We start from the raw sequence: 7,493 nt of genomic DNA on the forward strand, positions 1-7,493 counted from the left end.
TTAACCACCAAGTAAAGACACTATTATAACAGCTTAGCTGGGTAGTCTTGCCTACATAGCAAAATATTGCACAGCATAATAAGCTAAAACATCCAAAATATCAAATTTCCCATGTATGAAGGAAGTTATTCAGTGAAGTAAACCAACTAGAGCTGTGTCTCTCTAATATGATTACAGAGCTGACTAACAAACCGTGAGCAATACTGAGGGAAGTATAAACTCTGAATAATAGGGGGTAAACATCCTTTTTCATTGATTGACCAAAGTCTGCTAATATCTATATCATTTATAATTAGATTATGTAGAAGAATAGAGCAATCATTACTGTCCCTCTTCATGAGATAGGAAGTATTCGACTTTGAGTTTTAAATTAAGTGATGACATCACCCCCTCCCCATTAGCCAATATTGCCTAATATGTATGGTCAACAAAGACTTTCAATATGAGAAACACTAGAATGGCAACTCTACACAGCCTCAAGGTTTAACACAGCAAAACTGAAAATTATGTTGGGATTTCTGACTAATGATTTGAAAGAACTGAAATTGTCTTCTGGCAGCTCCAGCCTCGAAAACCAACGCTACTTGTCAATGGCAAAGTGGATAAATTCCCGGAAGAGATGGAGAAGCTATAATCACACTACACTCTCGGGGAGGATCGTCTTCTCATGCATGTGTTCAGACAATATTACACATGAGAATGACCAGGTGTTATTCATATTAGCCAGGACATTATCTTACTCCATCGTCTGTTCTAAAATCCCAGCTCTGTGACTGCCTGATTCTAGCCAAAAGATAGCATTTTCCCAGAGTAACATGCTTAATCTTCATGAACAATGTTGGCAATTGTTACAGTATATTAAATGAGCTGTTCCATTACTTTTATGTTTCAAAGGACACATCCTCAGAGGAGTACTTGCACATGTGAAGCTATTGCTGGTATTCTTAAACTCAGTGCTCTTAGACTGGATAATAGCCATCTGCTTTATTTTCCATCCATCAATTTTCAACACCCACTCATTTCTATTCAGGGCCACAGGGGGCCTGAGCCTGTCCCAGCATGCACTGGGGGGGTGGCAGGGCAGCATCCTGAGAAGGTTGTGTCTGTCACAGGGCGAACACACAGTCAAACACAGTCAGACTCATTCACACCTAAGGGCAATATAGAGTCTTCAGTTCACCTGACCTGACATACACCTGATGTGATAATGTTAACCTCTGAGACACCCTGCTGTCCTGAACAGTCATCCTGTTCAACATGCGATTCACTTTGCACCAGAAACCCTCCGAAGTGCACCAAACACATCAAAAAGAATTGCCAAATCATGAAAATTTGAAGGAAATGCATCCGACTGTGCAGAGCTGTTGAGTTGGTCCCTGAATTGTTGGTGCGCTATTAAAAGCAATATGGCAAATGTCAGAACATGGTTCTGTTTTCAAGCAATGCTCAGAGGCATTTGTCCACTGCAGTCTTAACAAAATATTATGAAACCACATACAGCAAAATCAAGAGTGCAAAGACATCACCTGTGTCGTTGAAGATAATATTGTTAAAACTGTGACTGTGATAGGTGGATGCCATGCAAACATTTCCACTAGATTTTCCTCATTACTTTGAGCGAACATTTACTAGTAGTTGATAATTCATTGCTGTGCACTTGATTTGTTCAAGGTTTCCAAAACATTAAAGGAGTTTTCCATAGCAATTTTCCCTCCTACATCTGTTTGTATGTGAAGCCAACTTAACCTACAGTTCAAATAAATTGCTTGGAATATAGTTAAATTTAATGTTCATTTTTGCTCTTTTAATAAGAACTTTTGAGTGGTTTACTACAGGCTCATATAACCTTGCACGTAATACCAACAACAACAACGATAATAACAACAATCAAGAAAAAGAGTTCTGGAATCGGATCAGTACTCGGTATCGGCTGATACCTAAAGTCGAGACATCAGATTTGGATCAGAAAGTGAAAAAAAGGGGATCGGTGCATCTCTAATTTCCACTCCGTGAAATTCTTTGTTGCCACTGAAGCCTGACTTAATGTGTGATTGTTAACTGGTTGCATCAGTCGGGGGGAGAGGTGTGAGAGAGGAAAGTGAAAGTGTCCAGTGTTTCATACATGAACCACACTGTGTTAATGTGATTACGTGCTAACAAACTGCGCAGTTACCTACAAAACCAGCTCATGTTTTCCTGTTAACTGCCTCATCATCAGAGCTGTCAACAACCCAACTGACAATAATCACTGATAATAACTGCAAATCAAATTATATTGTTAACACTAATTAGCATCAGCCACTAACACATTAGCCTTGTTCTCAAAGGGACAGTCAAAGCTTCCCGTGGCTGGGCCTCAGTCAAATGGGAGGATGATTTCTAGTTAGTTAGAAGGTCTAGTTAGTTAGAAGGTCACAGGACATACGCCCACATTACATGTGGGCGTATGTCTTATTGAAACCATCCTAAAAAATAATCACATTGACCACCGTCCATCAACAGACCCTTTTAACAGCAGCCATTTGACATGAAATAGCACTTCTGTTGCTAACAGAGCCACAGCAGTGCTATTGTGTATTCTGGTTAATTGGGGAGGCTCTACTAAATTATATGGGACAGAACCTTACTGTCACTAGTTACACCTGTGTTTACCTGCTATTTCATGTCAAACTGGCTGCTGAGAAAGAGGTCTATTTCTTCATGGAAAACTTCAAATGCCTGGTTGTGTCATCTCAAGTCTGACTCATTTCCCATACACGACTTCATGCCTACAGAGTAAAGTGATGCATTGTATAAAGCAGAATCAGGTGTAGGCTGAATGGCCAAAGCTCCTAATCTATGCAGCAGATACAGTGAACATATGCAGCATGAAGTGAGTAAAAGAAAACGAGTATTGGACCTTGTCCTTATTGAATGTGAGGGTAAGGTTCTTCTTCTTCTTCTTCTTCTTCTTCTTCTTCTTTTTTTTTTTTTTTTTTTTGCAATCAGCACTTTAATATCAAGTAAAGTTATTCCTGGATTGTTTCTTCCTTATTCAAAAGCAAAAACACAACCAAACTTAAGATTTGTCTGATTATTACTCATGACTGCAGAGCAGAGAAAAATATGAATTAATTAAATCAAAGGAGCTGTGTTTGAAACAGTATTTGTTTTTGTCTTGTGAGTGATATGGTTTTAAGAGCTGAGAGGTTCTGGGCATTTCTGTACAAAATAGCTTGGTAACCAAGTGCTCAGTACAGCAGGCACTTGAAAATTACACCTCAATGTTTCAGGCGGCACTGACAGTGACAGGTCTCAGCACAGAGTGTCTGCTACTGCTGGTTCAGCCTGAACCAAAAACAAAGGAAAATGTTTAATGGGCTACTTTAAAATGATTCCCATTGTTTTGTTTTGTTTTGTTTTGATTTGATTTGTTTTATCAATAACATATATTCCAACAAGCCTCTAAAACAACATCAAAAGTCTGCATGTGTATTCCATCATCACACCATCTGAGTTTAGGTTTACTTCAGCCATGCTCAGATTAGTTTTGAATCAATTTCACCATCACTGTCACAGTGTAGATGTGTCAGTGGCAGTTAATATCAGCCAGTCAAGGATTGTATTCCTGTACATTTCACCCCTACTAAATAAAATGAACTGACAAGATAGGCATAAACATATGTGTAATAGAGAATACTTTGTGGGTCTAAACATGCGCTGTGACAATGTTCAGACATGTACATACGTTACTTAAATGAGGTAAAGAAAAAAGGCTTTAAGGCTGAGGGGCCCTCACAGACTTTTATTTACCGTCTCAAAGGAAATCATATCACTTCATTTATAGCCACAACAATTATACTCTCTAAAGAAAGAAATTAGAACAACAACCACAGATATAAGTGTTAAAATTTCTGTTGTACTGGTTTACTGTCTATTAGAACGCGGTATAATGTATTTCCTTTATCAACTAACTAGTTAAACCAGCCATTTCCAAACACAACATCAAAAGAGGAACGTGACTTTCCTAGGACTTGAGCATAAATAGATTATGGCATATGGTAAGGTCAGGTTCAACTTTATAACTTATGAGCCCTGTGACAAAGACAATAATAACCTCCGCAGCACTTGACACTTAACACTGGGCTGACTCTAGCACAGATTTTCCCAGTCTGACAGAAGAACACAGCTGGTTGCCTCCCCTATGGAAAAAAACAAACATTGGCCTCACCACCATCCACCTGCCTCACCCCTTGTCAGCCACTTTGATCACTGCCCTCGCTGGAGTCAATGACCGCAGCCGTGCTTATCTGCTCATTGTCCACCGCAGTGAACCCAGCATGCTTCCAATGTAGAGCATAGGTGTTTAGATAGTGGGCAAAGTCAAAAACATAGCCCCCTCACCCACGCCATGTTGACTTCACAGAACGCTAAGCTCTCGGCACACCCCTGAATACACAAACACAACCAAATGGAACTGGTAAAAGCTTTCAAAAGCTTTCATATGAGTAATATGCTTGCGATTGAGATTCTTTTTTAACTTAATTTATTGGTGGAAAAGGTTCTGCCAACAATTTGGACCTTTTTTTTTCAGCTCCATCACTGAAACAAGAGTCTGTATGTCGGCCACTAGAGTGCCTTGTTCAGCGGCACCTCAGTACTTGTTGCTGAGGGACAAGAGAGAGAGATATTCACATGACCACATCCACATTTTCCCAGCAAGTCTGGAATCCAAACTGGTTACCTTTCCTTTCCATGCCAGCTTTTTTTTTTTTTTTAACATTCAACATATTAACAAGACCAAGGCTGCCTATTCACAAGGCAACCACTGATTCTCTGCAATGGAGCCCACAAACCAGCATGACCTCTCTGTGGCTCTCTGGAGTCTCACAGCCTCAGTGTGAGTTCGACAAAATTCAAGCTCTCTGAACAAATGCCAGATTATTTAAACTTCATTTATGTTCCAGAATTAAAGGAATAATTCCGTATGAACCTGAGTATGCCCAGGCACTTTAAATCAAAAGTCCACTTATTGATCAGCTATTGAAATAAACATGCTGCTTTGCTCCTGAAAAGATCATGTAACATTACTATATAATAAATGAAGACGTCATGATTAATGATTAAAGCAGGTTTAGAAGTTAGGAAAAATCAGCATTTAACATACAGAGGATAAGATCACTGGCACACATGAACTAATATACTCATGACAACTTGTCAAAGGTTTATTTCTGTTGTGTACTGTGCCAAATTTGTATTATGCTAAGTTCACACACACACACACACACACACACACACACACACACACACACACACACACACACACACACACACACACACACACACTTGAGCGCAGATAACATAGCCTATTTTAAGTCTATTTTAACAAGAACAGGTTTGCAGCAGGGAAAAAAATGGATATCACCACTTTAAATAGGCCATTTAAATCTCTAGTGGGCTAGATAAAAATTTAAGTTCCCGTCTGAGCCTACAGCATCCATAAGGCTACCAATTCCAGTAATGTCAGCTACTTAAGTACGTAGTGATAGGACAAATAAATGGCGTGTTATTGCAATATGATCAACGCCAGCCAGGGCACTTTTTCCCCCCACATGGGTAGGCTATATTTACACAGAGGCACCGGGCTTTAAAGGGTTTTTAAGCGAGTGGTGTGGCTATCAAGAATTATAATATCATATTGCTGAATAATTATGGATTTAATGTAGAAGCCGTTACATAATACCCAGTTTTGGGCTGGGATATACATGTAGGCCTATTTGTTTTGAGCGTTGACGCAAAATCAATCTATGGATTTTCATTCACTATGGAGGCCATGTGGCGCATACGCCGACCGCAACACATGTAAGTCTTGGAGGACTATAGCAGGTGAATATTATAAATCAACAATTCTAGAAAGTGGTACCTAAATAAAGGAACTGAATCATACAATAATACAACAATATTTCGCGTATGAAGACGTCTTATCCTCAGTGATAATAATACGAATTATTAAAAAGCCAGCAAGGTTTTCTTGCTGTGGTAAAATAAAACTTGCAGGTCAGTCCTATAATTTATTATTATTATTATTATTATTATTATTATTATTATTATTATTATTTATGTATTTATTTTTTTTGTTAGGCCAGATTTCATATTTGCGCATCAGGACTACATTATCTATTAATAGCAAACAATGAGGTGATTTTTTATGTGACCTATTCATTTAACTGTTAATTTCTGAGGAGTCACTTAACTTGCCTCTGGACAATCCGATACAAAGTCGATGTAAGAGGAATGTCAATTTAAGATTGATTATAAAGCACCATAAATTAAACAAGACAATGACAAGTGGCTCCTGGGAGGGCACATGGTGGTGACATCTGGGCTTGGCGCTCACTGCGGGGGGAACAAGCATGCCTTCTTCCTGCCGTGATAATTCCCACGAGGAAACATATGTGCAGATAGTTTAGCATTTGAAAATATAAAGCTATTCATTTACGTTTAACATCAGTTCACCTTCTTTCTCCCTTACAATATCCTCATGAGAGGTTGAAAACGCAACTGGCCATCCAGTTTATAAGACAATATCCACAAGCGTCAACCTTAGAATGAAACGCACTTAACACAGAGAAATCATGACAAAATCAAAACCTAGTATTTGCATGTGAGGTCTTTCGGTTTCAACAAGAAAAGAAGAATGGAACAGATTTTTCCAATCTTACCAAACGCTCTTGTCGCGCGTAGCTCTCAGTTTAATTCCACTGGTCAGTGGTAATAACTTGGTATTATCAAAAATTCTTTCCTCCTGTCACGATCTCCTCTTGGTGCTTTCGTTTTCACTTGTCTTATTCTTCGCTGCGACTAAATTCTTGTGTATTTACGCACATTCAGACCCATGCTCTCCAAGTCACAGGAAAAAAAATGCGGTCTGAGAAATGGTCGGCATTTGTTAAGCCGAGGCTCAGTGGTGGGGGGTCGCTTTAGGTCCGCCTCCTTTCCAAGCCCACTGTTTCCTTAGTGCTTCACCACAGGTTGTGTGTACAATCCAGCATCACGCCGCATCGATTACATAAGTGTTTTGGTTATGGCGCAAAGTCGTTGCGCTTAAATATAGCAGTATGGACTGCTTGCCAAGTAATTACGCGCGTGAGTCACATTTTGTGCGAAAATATGGCTCTGTGGGAGGCATGAGGTATTAATAGAGAGTGCGTTGCCTGATCCAAGTTCTACTGCAAAACGCCCGCTGGATCACTTAAAGTTGGGAGGTACACGACTCATGTGAGACCACACGCGTACACAGCGTCTGTCCTGCGCAATTCCTTATGCCATTTGGCTTTGGCTGACTGTCCCTTTCTGGTAGGAACTATATGTTGGCCCACCCTTCCAGCTCTACCTTGTGCCATATCATTTGATGTGACACCTATGGCATGGTGAAGCCTGATTTTGGCACCTGTGTCTCTGGAATGTGCCTGTCAGTGTTTGCAGAGGCAGGGAGGACAGTATCACATCTCACA

The 7,493-nt window shown here is 39.8% G+C and overlaps 1 protein-coding gene across 1 annotated transcript in view; it reads right to left on the reverse strand.

Annotated features, from left to right (window-relative positions):
* slc38a3b (solute carrier family 38 member 3b) overlaps nucleotides 1-6,913 on the reverse strand; it is a 28,879-nt gene extending 21,966 nt beyond the window's left edge. Inside the window, exon 1 of the mRNA XM_030052566.1 lies at nucleotides 6,702-6,913. The gene's annotated coding sequence lies outside the window, so the exon portion shown is untranslated. The remainder of the gene's footprint in view (nucleotides 1-6,701) is intronic.
* Between the last annotated feature and the right edge of the window lie 580 nt (nucleotides 6,914-7,493).

The sequence above is a fragment of the Myripristis murdjan genome, chromosome 5, assembly GCF_902150065.1.
Source record: "Myripristis murdjan chromosome 5, fMyrMur1.1, whole genome shotgun sequence".
NCBI classification, from domain to species: domain Eukaryota; kingdom Metazoa; phylum Chordata; class Actinopteri; order Holocentriformes; family Holocentridae; genus Myripristis; species Myripristis murdjan.